At 45.2% G+C, this 13948-nt stretch overlaps 1 protein-coding gene across 1 annotated transcript in view; it reads left to right on the top strand.

The window, feature by feature from the left end:
* Positions 1-12935: 12935 nt before the first annotated feature.
* TTLL1 (tubulin tyrosine ligase like 1) overlaps positions 12936-13948 on the top strand; it is a 31592-nt gene continuing 30579 nt past the window's right edge. The window contains exon 1 of the mRNA XM_042835111.1: positions 12936-13071. The gene's annotated coding sequence lies outside the window, so the exon portion shown is untranslated. The remainder of the gene's footprint in view (positions 13072-13948) is intronic.

Here is a 13948-nt window from a genome sequence, read left to right as displayed (position 1 = left end):
TTTTGGCCTGGCTTTTGGCTACGTGAACAATTCTGTTTGCCACCTTCTGGATCAGACCATGGTTCCAATCACGTCCTGTGTGCTTTGCTGGAAGGTACCCAGCGTGCTTACTGCTGAAAGGCAGATCAGTCTGGGGCACTGCGACAGAAAGGGGACATATTTTTGGAGAGGCTCCAGTGTGTGTGCTACTGTTTGAATGCTTAGAGCTATACTGGGCCCATCGCCCTTGAAGTACCTTGGTTGGTTTTTGTTTGGTTTTTTTTTTTGCTCTGCATTTCAAGTCAGGTAAAAATATTTTAAAGTCTTACAACAAAATATCGGACAAAAGATTCTAGTTTGACCTTTTTTTCCTCTTTTTCCCTGTCGAAAAGTTGTGTGAGGTGCAAGCCCATGAGCAGAGTGGGATTTGGTACTGCGCACACGGGAGCAGAAACGCACTCCTCAGTCCTCTGAAACTGTCCTGGGTTGGGATTTACTTTTAGGAGGAATATAATGCTTCCAATCCCTTGTCTGACTTAAAGGTGGGGCTCAGAATGGAAGCTCCAACCTCTCAGACAAGGCCACTAAGAACCGCACCTCCCTGCTGCGGAAGCACCCTAGCAGCAGCGGCGGTCACCTGACAAGGCAGGAAGCAGGTAACCCCTCTTGTGAGGGGAATGCCCAAACCACAGGGACTCGCTTTCATTTTCTCTCTGTCTGCATCTGCGCGCAGTGAAAAGCAGCACACAGGTAGGCAGGGTGATATGGGGTGGCTGCGGTTTGCCCTTGAGATGAAGGCGGCCGTGTCCGGCTGCCACACGGGGTTGCTGGGGCTGCCATCTGCCCCCGCCGCCATTTTGCAAGTTCTCTCCGGTCGGCAGTTTCCCGCTAATCACATGGCTTCTAAGATGAGTCAGCCAAACGCAAAACCAAGGCCCTTCTCAAATTCAAACAAATTCTTGTTTTCCTGGACAACTCAGAATTTGACTTCGTAAAGCAGAAGAATGTAAGATCTGTCATTACATTTTTGAAACATACTGGAAAAGTAATGGGTTGAGCTGGGAGGCACTTGAGTGCCAGTCCAACCAGCCTGACTGTTAGCACACCATCTGAACAGCTCCTCTTCCAACCAAACGTAATTCCATGTGCTTTTCTTATTGCACAGTCAACTAAAGCCTGTCCTGTAGTGTTAGATAAATTAACTAGATAAGGAATTCTGTTACTAACACGTAACAGCACAGTCTTGGAAAATAATGTAGATGACACTGCAGAACATGTGAAGCAACAATTTAATTTTAGAAAAGTATCATGGTTTTTATCTCTGTTATTGCTTTTACAGTGTTTTAAGTTTTAAGGATGACCAGCATGCCTTCTGTCTCCCCCCACAGCTGGAATCTTTTCAAGAAACTCCATGATATGAAATAGATGCTTTACATTGCATTAAAACAAATGAAAAAAGGACAGAAATGGACTTTGTAACCTGGCCTCACACTTCAAAACTAGCAAGTCAGGCAGTTATCCAGCAACAACCTCATAATTTTAAACATTTTTCTTCTTAAAAAAGTTACCAAACAGCAGTGACCCAGCACTAGCCTAGGTTTTAAATATAAAAGAGATTTTTATCAGTGTAAATTTGAAAAACAAACCAGCTGCCACCACCTGGGTGTTAATTATATTGGTCAGAGTCCAGCAATGACCTCCTATGGTAATTCTGTGTTAATTCTGCAGTCCATAGCTTATGGCCCACCAAAATGCGACAGCGAGCAGAGCTGCAGGCACCAGCTTCTGGCAGACACACCTGAAAGGAAGCCGGCAAACCTGCAGGAGGAAAGGGGAGGCCATTAGGAACAACAGGGAGCAAAGTGCTGGTGCAGGAAAGCAAGGGCAAGGGGAGTGCTGAACTGAAAGCGTCGCCTCTTCCTCTGCAGGAACGAGCCTGCCTTACCCAAAGTCTAAAAGGTCCTCATATCTTCTCCAAAACATAATACAACACAGATTATAACAGCCCTACCTATCTAATCCAGAATGTATCCTCACAGCTTTTTATAGCAGGGAGGCTCCTGTCTGCACGGAGCCCCAGTGATGTCAGTGACACTTTGGCACCTGTTTTGAGTGTTTGCAGGCATTTAGCTCACTCGATTTGTGAACAGGACATTTGGTAGGGGGTGTATCAGCAATTTAAAGAATAAACCCAAGCCCAGAGTAACCCAATAGGCTTTACTCCTTGGCATTTAGGAGTTTCTGAGCAGAAAGTGGGAGAAAAGGGAGAGTGCATACCCAGCTTCCATAGTCAGCCATCCTCTTTGTCCAGTTATTGTTCAAAAAGTTTCCAAAGCTTCTTGTAACACTTCTAATAATATTCCATGTCTGGAAAACACTGACAGCAACCCTGATGATTTAGAAAACACCACAAACAGAAAGAGAAAAAAAAAAAACCACGGAGACGATCATAGTTTTATTCTAAAAATTAGCAAACAAAATGCCAAAGTGTAGAAAACTACAAAAAAAAGCCCAAAACATATATGTTCCTTCTTGGAAGTCTAAGGAGTATCCTATACATGTGTATTTCATAGAATCATTAAGGCTGGAAAAGATGCACAGCAGCTCAGGTCAAGGTGACCGAGGCTGAGTTAAGGATCACAGCTATGACTGGGCTTCATTCTCTTCAAGTCTGCAATAACCAACTCTTGTTTCAAACTGGGACATTACTATGTTAATTACTGTGCTTCTGCAGTTAATCTGCAGTTGATAACTATGCATGACAACCCTGCCAGCCCTCAGCAGATAAAAGGCAGTGCAAACGAGTTGAGCCATGTTTTATTGTATGTGCGATGATGGGTTGTTTGACATGCAGTAACACGTTAATCCCTGAAGCACTGCACTTGCTGGGCCTCTCCTCACTTTGCTGTGCTTAAAGATGCTGTCTAGCCAAGGAAAACTACGGTGCTATTGTGAAATTTTAAGCACCAAGAAACAGTTAACTCTCTGTAAATGGTTACAGTCTGTGGAAACAATTTACATTATAAGATTCTTGTTTGTAAAATAAGATTCAGTATATGGTTTCTTTCTTAGATTCTGTATGAAACAGCAATGATGGCAATATTTATGTTTGTTTGTTTAAACTCTGGATGCAGAAACATTATTATTTATCTATATGACATGATTTTTTGGAAGCATTCAGGGGCAGATGGTGTCAGCAAGGTAACTCACCTGCGTGCCAAGTGAAGCAGTGTGTCTTCAATCTTCCTGCTGTAGGCTCTGTTAAATTCGTCCCCAATCAGTGCCAGCTGATGGCCAACCTGGATAGCTGAGCTGGAAGGCATTGAAATAGCAGTTAAAGGAACACACAGCAAAGTCACTTCTTCAAAATTTACTCTGCAAGTGCTGGGCACAGTTATTTCCCCAATGGATAGGCTAAGGTAGGGATGTAAATGCTAAATGTTTCAGCTTTTTTATTATTTATCAGTTGATTGATCAGACACCTTAAGTCCGTATTTATACACACCAGTGCTAGGATGTTTTCATCTGGTTTTTCATCTGATACTTTTGAAAAGCCATGGTATCTAATTTCTTCATACAACACAACAGAATTGTTTCTAGGATTTTTTTTTTTTCCACAAAGTCAAAATATTTCACGCAGCTTTCACTTCAGATGTCTCAAAACACCTCACATTACATAACCAATTCTTTCGTCCAACAGATTCGCTTCAGCGCTCGCCATGGCACAGAGCAGTTCCCAAGCTAGCGAGTGATGCTGGAATATGAACCAACTGAAACAGCATCTGTGGGGAGCTTCAGGGCAGGCGGGTCCCTATGCTGCAGCTGCTGTCCAGCATGAAAGGTCAAGAATCTGTGTGCATCCCCAAACTGTTTGCACTCTACTGATGAAAGTTTCCAATGAAATAACTATAGATTCTCCTAAGCGTGCATGCTTTTTGTTTTAAGTAAAATTAATTATGGCTATGTGCTTTTATTTGAACTCATATTTCTGCTGAGGTCCATTTATGCTGCACAATAAGTGGGCTTACAAGTCTAATTCTAGAGATCCACTTAGATAAACTCAAGGTTGGTTTGGTTGGTTAAACAAAAAAATAAATAAACACAGAAAGGAATTTTCACAGATCTTGCAAAAGACAGCCCCCGATCCCTGAACTGGAAAAATGTGCGAGATTTCAAAAGGAAAAAGAAAGAACAAAAGAGTACAGCACTATCAGTTGGTTGTGAGAGGCGCCTGGAGAATTATGTGAAAGCAGCCTCCTCAGCTGCTTGTTCTAACAGGTGGGCCTCTAATGAAGAGCCACATCTGCGTCCCTGGGCAGCACAGAGAGTTACAGACATTTAATGCAGCATAATCTTGTGCCGTTGGTGCTGAGCGCTACAGGTTATCTCCATTTGCATCAACTTTTCTTAATATCATCCACTGTGATTCCTGGGCTTAGCCAGGAGCCTTGTGAAGGTCAGGGGGCTCGGACGCGGGTGGGGAGGACAGAAGCAGCATTCTTGCGACGTGATACCTGATATTGAGTTCCATTTGCTCTGCAGTGTCTGGCGCTGCCAGGAGGCTGCCGTACGTCTGCTCCTCTGGCGCTCCGTCGGGGTATCTGGAGAGAAGGACACGCCTGGGGCTCCGCCGCGCCTGGGACATGGTGCTCTGCAAAGAAGGGCCAGCGTCACTCCCATGCTGTGCTGTCTGGGAACGCGAGGTTGGGTTAGGCGGACGTGGTTCGGTGTGCGTGGCCGCCCCTGCTGGGCCTGCAGTGTGCTGAGGTAAGAGCTATTCTGAGAGCCCCCAAAGGAAACTTTCAGTGAGCCTACAGATGTACCAACAAAGATTCGAGCAGGCAGCTTCCTCGTAATGGGTCAAAACAGCCCAGAAATTGGAAAATATAGATAAACATAGCTGGCGTAGCTAAGTATAGCTCCCAGTGGTTTCAGCTAGTGCAAGACACAATCCCGTGCCTGGCAGTGAGCTGCCTAGCGTTATCCCACTTCAGCCCATCAGAAGGCAATTCATTACCAGCAGCCGGCATCCAGCACACAGACTACGAGCGGCTGCTTGGCTGCTCCTGTTCTAGCAAAATAAGCAACAGAACTCACTGGGTTTCAGCCCAAGTGGGCCATCTCCAGCATTTCCCATCCTCTGATAAGGCCTTCCTGAAAGCACCACAGAAGCTGAGTTCACCAGCAAAGCTCAGGGCAGAGCTGGCGTGTCTGTAGCCTTTGGAAATGTTTTTATTGGGCTTATCGAGCCCAGTGACATCAGAGCTGTGCACTGGGGCTATTTACATCCGCACGCACAGACTGGGGCAGCCAGCTCTTCTCCAGCCTGGGGATGTTTGCTTCTGCACTTTGCTGGTGAGCTCTGCTCCACCTGCTGCCTTCAGGGCGTCCGATGAGTGACTTCAGTGACAGCCCTCTGGATGTGCATTTTTATCTGGTGTGACCCTGGCCTGCTGCTTTATCCTCTCTGCTTCCCAGCTACATCATCACTGAGCTAGCTCCTTTTGCTGATGGAGTAATCCTGGAAAACAATGAATGGGATTTCCCCCCAGGCTGCGCTCCTTTGTCCTTTTAAGCACACTCTGCAGAATAACATCTGTGTAAAATATTCTCAGAGATGGAGCTCAACCAAGCGAAGACTATCTGTCCTAACGCTGCTTGTAGTGGACTTGTTTGCCAGCTCTATGCAATCCTGTAAACTCTGTTCTTCATGTCTTACATTCAGGTCAAGTTTGAGGCCGTTATACACCAAGAAATCCTTGATCTTCTTTCAGTATTTAGAAGAACTCTACATTTTCCATAAGCAAAGTTACTAAATATTACAGTGTATGTATTATTGCATAAGTAAACGCACTTCCATAACCTAGCAGAAACTTGGTATAACTAAATGAAGGTATATTTGGTTCAGCCTGTATCACTGCAAAAGCAAAGACTTCACTTACTGACATTTAATGTGACTAGAGAAAAAAATCTAAGGATTACCTTGTGTTCAGTAGACATTAACATACTGTATGGACTATAATCATACATTTTTTCCTTTTATTTATACAGTGCCACCCTTAGTCATATAGCTGTTTATTTACATGTCAGTGTCAGAATCTGAACATACGTTACAGGATAGTTAAAAGGCTTATGATCATCTACAAAAATAACAAAAATGAGTAGTTTCAGATGCTGTATCCTTTCCCTATTTTGTTTTAAATAGTGCTTCCACTACGTGTTGCTCTATGTCTCCCACCTCAGTCCAAGCAAAAGTCAAGAAAAGGGTTATAGAGGAACTTTCAGCATTTCCAGCACTGTACCTCATTTCCAGTAACCCAGTTCCCCAGAGAACATGCTAGCTCTGAGCCAAGTGCTGAGGCTCCATACACACCATATAGTGAAGCCATCTCAGTTCAAATCTGTATTCCCCTCCACTAGTATCAGCCCTTCACTTCCCACAGAAGCACCTAGTCCAGCAAGCTGCTGACTATAGTGGTGCTCAACAGGTGATCCCATTCAACAGCTACATCTCCCTTCATTTCTGGGCAAGGCTGACACAACATGTACACTATGGAGTTGCATTATCCAGGGCAAGTCATGCTCTAGCAGCTCTCTCAGAGCAAGCTTGGGCATGAGCTCCAAAGGATCCTGAAAGGCCAAAGAGAACCTGGGAATGGCTGCATAATGTTTGAAGGATGCCAGGAATGCCAAAGTACTCTCTTCGATATCCAGAGTGCCAACTCTGTGGAAGTGGCTAGCCTCAGCAGGTGGCATAGAGAAACAGCCCAAGCATGCATCGTTGGCCTTGCAGAAGGTAAACCACCCACCCATACACTCACTCCAAGGCACGGAGCAAACATCTAGCTATGCAGTGCTGCAATTCCTGTAGGCTGAAGGCACCAGAGGAAGATTCAAACAAATGGAAAAGTGTTACTCATGTGTCTTTGAAACTTAGAGCCATTAGTAGCCTTTACTAAAACAAACACTATGGATGGAATGTATTTAAAAACTGAAATAAAACCTCAAGTGTCTATTGCGTGTTTACACCAACTATTCTTAGACTTCACAACCATGCACTGTGAAAAATTCTCTAAAAAAAGGTATTTTCTTTCTCTCTTTTTTTTTTTTTTTTTTCATTTCTAGAATAGATGCTAGTTTCACATTCACAAGGCCACACAATGGAAATGTCTATATCTGTAGGAGATGAAAACTGAGTTGTGAAAGAGACCTATAATAAGTCGATGCACTACAGAAATCAGACATGTAAACAAACCATACAATACCATGACAAAAGCCCAAGCACAACATATGCCACCTCACACCTGTTGTGATAATACCTTCCTCCCACAGGCTAAAAAAGAAACCGCTGCAGTGGCTGGGTTCTGCTGCCAAGCATTCAGCTGCAGCCTGTGCTGCTGCCTTTGCCCACCAATTCATCTCCACAGTCATGTATGGGATCACTAACTAAGAGGGTGTTCACTGCATGTTGGGCACACATGGAAGCACTTGGGCAGACGCTCTGACAGGACTGCTCTCCTGAAGGTGCGTGAGATATGGCTCCCTTAGTTCCAAAGCAAAGTCTAGTGTTGGTCTTCTTGGCAGCTAAGGACCAAACTGAAACCATTTGCTGATTTTTGTCATCCCTTTAAGATTTAGGTATATGAGTATACACAGACGCACACGTGACAGCTGCATTATCACAGACGTGTTTTGTTTCTCCAGTCTGGATCCACACAGAGGTGGGCAAGAGGAGCAACAGCCCTGTCTGATCTGATAAAGCAGCAGGTATCACTCTTCTACCATCCTTCTTATTCTTTCCTCTTTTCTTTCATTTCTACTTAAAGAGTAAGCAAGCTGAGTTTGGTTTAGAGAAACCAGGATGTTTTAAGTGTGCGTGAGTTATAATCCATCATTAAATAGCAAGTGACCTTAATCTAATCCTCACAGCACATCTGAGAGGCACAGCAGGACCCTTACCAGTACCTGAGAACATCTCCAGCCCAGTGAACAGATCAAAGAGCTCATTCTTTTCTGTAAGGCTTTAGCAAAGCAAAAGCTGAGCTCAGTGTCTTCTGCAGAACGAATAATGTACTTTAAGTTAAATACACACTTAATGTTTTTCTGAATAGATATGAGTTTTAAAAGCTCCTTAAACACATAATTATATGACGGTAACTATGACTTTTTCTGAACACAATTATGATTAAATAATGAAGCATCTTTGATACAAAAAAGGATTTTGACTCTATCCTTACTTTGTGTAGTCAGGTTTTTTTTTTCCATTCGTATCTTTTTTTCTTTTTAACCTAGCAAAAGGGAACAGAAAATGTCCTGCTTGAAAAACACTGCTAACCCAGGTATAGTGGCAGGTGAGTTGGGGAAAACTAATGGTTTTCTTGCATTCAGTTTGATCAGATTTGCCGTGGTAATACTTTTTAAGAAGGTAGGCAAATAACTCCCCAGTATAATGCACTGAGTGCATTAGCGGTAATTTCTATATTGTATATATGTATTTTATTACATAGTCATAACTATTGTGTTTGTTACGCACACAGTGTTGTACGCCTTATGCAGAAATTACTGGCAAAGCTATTTAGAAGTACACTGAGTATGTTTTTAAAGATGGTTCTGGAAGTAGAAAACTAGTGTTGATGATCTACATAGGAGGAATCACTTTTGGATCAACCTGTTTATTTCCATGTTAACTACAATAGAGGCGGAGAGCACAATCACACTAATTGATAGAGCACATTCGCAGCCACACAACACTACTTTGCAGCACAGGCACCAGCAATAGCTATGCATTTTCACCAGCAATGAACAAGAGCTGCATGTTGCGCTCACAAAAATCTGCACCAGCAGAGGTGACCCACTGTCACCGTTGCCACTGCTTCAACACAACACCCACTGCCTTACTGTGCTCACAGCCACTGTTTGGTCTCCATCAATGTTCACAAAGTGTTGGTGAATGTCAGTGGGTGCCATTTTTTCCACACGAAAGGATTCAGTGACACCCCTTTGCTTTATGCACACTTCCACGTCGGACACCATTTTCTCAGACTGCTGTCACACAGCAACAAAATGCAATGGAATACTGGTGGGAAGGTTCAGCCTCTACTGCCATTCCACCAACAGCCACTTCTAATCTTGCGGGAGGCATAATAAAACAGGGGGCATTACTTTGTAGCAGCCCTCGCAATTTCAGTGCACAAGCACAAAATTCCCAGTCCTTCCTATATAAATGAATGCTACCAGATAAGACTCTCGCCATTTATCTCTGAGATATCAAAGTGTACCTCCAACTGTTTCAGACTGTATCAGCTGCCTCTGCAAACTAAATTTAAATGGAAACAAACAAACAAACAAAAAAAAAAACAACAAACTTGGTTGTTTGCATATTGTTTATCTTCAATCTATAACCAATTATTTGAAAACATGACATCACCTGCACTGTTGCAAATACAAATCTCTGTTCTGCTTTACAAGGATGAGTATTTGAAAAGATAACCAAAGATGAAATTAACCTTAGAGAGAAAGCAGAATACTGGGCATGCAGGGGGAAAACAGTGAGAAATATATGCTTTAGAGCTCACAGTGGGTTTTGGTTTGTTCTCCAAACTCTAAGTTTCCTATGACCTCTGCCAGAAGCCGCAGCTGGGGGAGCTGTTGGCCTCAGCTGTTGACTTCTCCTCCCTTGAGAGTTGGAAGCCATCGGCCACCAACCGCATGTAGACACGACAGCTTCAGCAGGCTTTCCTCCCCAACACTGCAAGGTAGCCATCAGCACCTTCAGCTTCTCTTTTAAAAAAGAGAGGAGAGGTAAAGTAATCGTTCATTTTTTCTGGGTTAGGTTGCTGGATTAACTCTGAAATCGGTGACAGGCCAAGGACCAAAGATAAATTCATTCTTTGTCTCATACTGCATTCTCAATCAGCTTAACACCAATGACCTTGGATACTGTTTATATATAAACATACCTTAATATTGCCTCAAACAGCCTTTAAAGGTATACTTCTGTAAATCTAAGAAACACAAACTGTACTTTATGTTTTATTTCATTTACATTCTCAAACACAGTATCAAAACGTGCCTTCCCTGGGAATTTAACATGGGCTCTCCTACCTCAAGCATTTGAAGAAAGTGTTTGATTCTTTTTAGAAACAAAAAGGTGTATTCCTAAAGCAAGTCTTGTAACCTCAGTAGTTAGAGGAAAACAAACATACAGCAGACTTCAAACTGAAGAAACCTCCTGAAGTAGAAAGCTTGCCCATGTATTTTCTATTTCAGCCTACACTGAGACTGTTGAAGGTACCATGACTGAAATTCTGAGTCAAGACTTCAACGGTATCTGTCTGGAGACTTTCATTGCATTTGGTTCGACCCAATTTTTATGTATCATCAGATTTTGCATTTGCATCAGAACTTGTCCATGAGGGCACTTGGAGAGTACCACTGCCTGATGGGATGTTCATTATACAATCATGGAAAACAAGAAAAGGTTTCTGCCCTAAAAATTAGGTAAGAGCTACATCCACAGTAAAAAGCCATGATTTGATGAAATGTGCAAGGTATCATTTTCCTTGAGGTGTCTACTGATTCTTTCGGTGCTCTCAGATTAGTTTCAATAGCTTCTAAATGCTCAGGGAAATGAGAGGGTCCTGCTTTTATTTGTAAAGAAGTTTTATGGGAAGAACAGAGAACACTGGAGGGAACACTGAAGAGAAACGTGAATTAGTACTAAACTGAAATTAACCATTGCTTCAAATAATATTTTTTTACTGTCAGACTCAGATTTTTGTTTTGTGGCAGCACCACATACCTCAGGGATGTCATCTTTCTGTCATTTGTTCACAAAGAGTTAAGTTTTTGAGCAGAAGCTTTGTGACTTAACCTAGTATTTACATATCCTCTTCAAAACATCTTCTGCCCTTTGCACTCCTCGGTATCACTAAAAGGTCAGGATTCTTTTGTGATAATACAAGAGTTTGTTTAGAACTGCTACTTGAATTACATAGCGAAGTTGTAGAAGGTAACTGAAAATGTGTGTAGTTCTAATATATGAATGAGCCATAAAGTTATGGAAAATACTGCTTTGCTCACATTTTAAAAACTTAAAAACTGTCTAGTTCTGTATGTTTGAAACAAGTGATGCAAAATAAAAGTTGCTACTGGTCGTCAGAAAATTTCATGTCGCTCATGCTTACAAACAATTACACAGTAGAATTTGTATACTTCAAATCTAACATCTCTGCAATTTGTAATATTGTTAATTTAATTACTAATTTAATTCATTAAAACTGGCACTCTTGGTGTAGCTGTGGGTGGCTGTGTTCCTTCACCAGCTCCCCTTCGCACCACACAGCATGGCATGCAGCATGGCACGCTCTGCATCGGGTGCTGCATCTCATTCCTGTGTCCTGTCCTGTGCAACAAGGACACAGCACTGGGCCTGGGGTCAGAGAGCTCAGCACCTCCCGTCAACTCTGGTGATCTACAGGTGCCTTCTGAGATCCTGCAGTTGGATTGGAAGGATGAGAGGAAACGGGTGATGTACAAGTGAAGGAACTCAAAAATTTAAGTCATTATAAAGCCTTTTTGGTTCCGCACAGCAATCTAAAGAATTATAACGACCCACTGCTCTCAGTGTTACTCGGGTTTCCTGTATTGGTGAAATGCTGGTAGTACTGCAAACATGGCAATAAAGTGATTTTGACTTAAAGTCCTGGTTCACCTGCAGTATTTTGGTGGTGTGTCCACATGTTAGAGTTACCAAGTTACCACAGGTAAGCTATGTTCGCACACTGCAAAACAGCTGAAACCATCAGCAAACACGCAGTGTTTTATTAAACAGATCAAACTTGAGTGTGACAGGCAAAAGAAGAAGGAGCTCCGTCTGCAAGCCCTCTTGCCCTGAAGCAGCACGGCAATTCTTCAAAAGCAGCGTTCCTCGTACATTTGCTTTCTGTAGGCGTGCAGCCCTCGCTCACATGCGGCACACTGACTTCTGTGCCACTGCAGCGGCTTTGGGCATGACTGGGGGCTGACCGCGGGCAGCCGGGGCAGCTGGGTTGCCTGCGGGAGCTGTCTGTGCAACCAAAAGCCCGGGCAGCGGCAGGCCACGAGCCGACGGACCCGCTCTCACAGCGACCTACGGACATGCTGCCCTTAGGGAGCCGCCACAGGCACCGACCCGCCGGGTGGGGCAGGGAACTTGCTTACGTTTCTACTTCGAGAGACAGAGCAGGTCCGTACAGCGGTTTGGCATCAGGTGAACAAGCGCTGTTGGGTCTCTTCCTTATACCCGCTGAGCTCCCCCAGTCAACTGACATGCATCAAATGATCAAATAAACACGTACACACACACACATCACAAAACCTTTGTACCTGTATCAGAAAAAGCTCGGGCAGAAGCTCCCCGCGGTGCCCCCGCCCTCCTGGTTCCCGCCAGCGCGGGACGCGCAGAAACTCGCTCCGAGTTCCACGCAGGATCGCTTGCTCCGGGCTGCGCGCTCAGGGCTCATTCCGAGCGCTTATTTCCTGCTTCGCCAGGAGCGAGAGCGCACGCACCGGTCCTCGGCTACTTGGGGACAGGAGCCAGGCGTGCCACCCGCCGCATCACTCGGCGGGGTGCTCCCAGGCTGCCCCTCCGCCCGCCGCCCCGTTCCCGCCGCTCACCTCGGCTCGGCTTCGCTCGGAGCCTCGCGCTGAAAGCGACCTCCGCCGCTGCCGCCCGCCCCGCGGGCACACACAGGCGTCAGGAGACGGGGACCCGGCCCAGCCCGGCCCCGGCCGCTCGCCGCCCGCAGCCTGCCCCTATTGTCCGCCCGCCGCCCCGCCCCGGCCCGCCCCGTCGCGCGGGTGGCCGCCGACGGGAGGAGGAGGAGCGGCGGACGGGCTCGGGTCGGGGACGCCGTGAGGGGGCCCTGCCGGGGTGGGGCTTGAAGGGACGGCGGCAATACGGCGAGGAAACGGAGGGGGTGCTGGATGGCACCTCCAGGTCCCCTTTACCAAAGACCCCTTGGTCATCTGAGCGCAGAGATTTGAGAAAAGTTGTGGTTGAACAGGGAGAGCTTCGCCTGAGCCCCACAGGCCTGTCCTGCTTGGCCAGAGGTGCACCTGCAGCCCACCTTCCTTCGGGAGCGAGGAGCAGGGGGGGGCGAGGGGCGCGAGGGTCGGGAAGCGTAGCACCAGCCGGGCTTAGGGAGGGATGGCTGCTGGAGCCCTGCCGGGCAGCCGGCAGCCGGCCCTAAAGGTTTCGTAAGGTCACGGGACTGCGATGTTTTCCTTTGGCGTTGCTGATAACAGCGCGGGTGAATGATTCGGTCGGTATCAGCTATCATTAGAGAGTACATCGGGAGAGCTTTAAAGAACCAGAAAACCCCCATTGCCCCACGCTTTATTGTCATGTCAAACAGGAGACTGTCGGGTATAATGCCTGAGAGCGGACTTTGCCCTCTGTTTATACCATGATTTCATCTCTGTGTCGGGGAAGGTAAACAACACAGAGCGGAGGCACAGATACCGCTCTGCCTGAAGCGTGGGTGTCCACAGGCTTTGTGGCTACATTTCAAGTGCAGAGAACTCTGTGCGTGTATGTCTATAGGTGCAGATATATTATTTATGCAAACCGCTTCTTCATGCTGCCTGCACTACTGCCCTCTTTGTAAGCTGGATGTTTTTCCATTGCTTTCCAAGCTCTGCACATCTGGGCTACTCGTCTGCGAGTTGCACACAGCAGTGCTTATCTCCTGGCTCATGCTGAGGGCTGTGTGGACACGCACGCATGCAATATTGCAATACACCAGATGAGAATTGCCTTGAAAGTACAATACAATAAAAGGGAAATTAACCTCGGTAATATCACTTCTTGTTCAGACTTTGTCCTGTTCAGCATTTCTGGTATTTTGTTATTTAATTACTTTCATTTTTTTTTATTTTCAGTTTGGTATTCATTTTCAAATCGATAATTGTTCCTCTCCCCAGCCTT

This window comes from Centrocercus urophasianus, unplaced genomic scaffold (assembly GCF_019232065.1).
Source record: "Centrocercus urophasianus isolate 14NV4802_14NV808 unplaced genomic scaffold, USGS_Curo_1.0 seq_5, whole genome shotgun sequence".
NCBI classification, from domain to species: domain Eukaryota; kingdom Metazoa; phylum Chordata; class Aves; order Galliformes; family Phasianidae; genus Centrocercus; species Centrocercus urophasianus.
This window is presented reverse-complemented; position numbering and strand designations above follow the sequence as displayed.